A 1,077-nucleotide genomic window follows, 5' to 3' on the forward strand; every position below is an offset into this window, starting at 1 on the left:
TTGCGGTCGCACGTCATCGTAACTTTGCATTTGAGAGCAGAATACCTTCTGAGTTCAGTGTAGAGAGCTTAGTACGTACCTGGAGCCCTCGTTTTGAGCCATTTCTCGATAAGTCACAATGGCCAACGTACACCGATCCGGTATACGTTGCTGATCCAGCGCATCGATGGGACAAACGTGGTAGTAGGAAAAGGAGCCGGTGCAACATGGTTATGGATCAGGTTTCCGGTCGCAGTAGGAGAGGTCGAGCGTCCCCCTTTCTTGTGGACCCAGAGCAGAATGAATGCGGAAAATGCGGTAGACTTGGCCACAACTCACGTACATGCATTTGGACACTTAGTCAGGTGTGATATATTTTATTGTACACAAATTTTATTCTAATATGTCGATGTTTTTGTTACACTTTGTACACAACTTATATTCTAATATGTTGATATCTTAATTTGCAGGATGGCGCAGTTCCACTTGCTGGACCCTCACTACGACGAGCACCACAGGGGCCGTCTCACCGCAGAGGGAGAGGTAATATTTTGCACATATATTAAATTTTCGAATTAATATATGTGACCTATATTTGACTAATGAAATTCTTTTGATTGCTAGGTGTTGCCCGTTCTGCGGGTCCGGACCCACGACCGGTTTCTGGAGGAGATGAGGTACGATGAGAGGTACACTCCTCTCCTACAGAGGGCTGGCTTGGACGTCTTATCGTACCAGGTTCACCGTGGGCTGCCCACTTTCAACCCAGCGGCGTTGACGGCTCTGGTCGACAGGTAAAGACTTCTCTAGTTGTTTAATATTTACAATTATCAAATCTACTTTGCATACTAATGATTTTGTATTTTTTTTGTCTTCCAATAGGTGGCGGCCAGAGACTCACACTTTCCACCTTCCCTGCGGTGAGATGACCGTGACGCTTGAAGATTGCGAGAAGATTCTTGGTCTCAGCATTATTGGTCGTCCAGTGACCGGTCAGGCATCACCAGGCGGTTGGAGGCAGAGGGTGGAGGCCTTTCTTGGGATACTGCTTCCGGATGAGCTACGAGGTAGCCACAACACCGGAGTCCCACTGACCTG

The 1,077-nt window shown here is 47.5% G+C and overlaps 1 long non-coding RNA gene across 1 annotated transcript; it reads left to right on the top strand.

Annotated features, from left to right (window-relative positions):
• Nucleotides 1-294: 294 nt before the first annotated feature.
• On the top strand, nt 295-713 carry LOC103653565 (uncharacterized). Its single transcript, XR_565553.4, has 3 exons — nt 295-344; nt 450-522; nt 604-713. It is a non-coding gene; the product is annotated as an uncharacterized lncRNA (long non-coding RNA).
• Nucleotides 714-1,077: the final 364 nt, after the last annotated feature.

The sequence above is a fragment of the Zea mays genome, chromosome 4, assembly GCF_902167145.1.
Source record: "Zea mays cultivar B73 chromosome 4, Zm-B73-REFERENCE-NAM-5.0, whole genome shotgun sequence".
Taxonomy (NCBI): Eukaryota; Viridiplantae; Streptophyta; class Magnoliopsida; order Poales; family Poaceae; genus Zea; species Zea mays.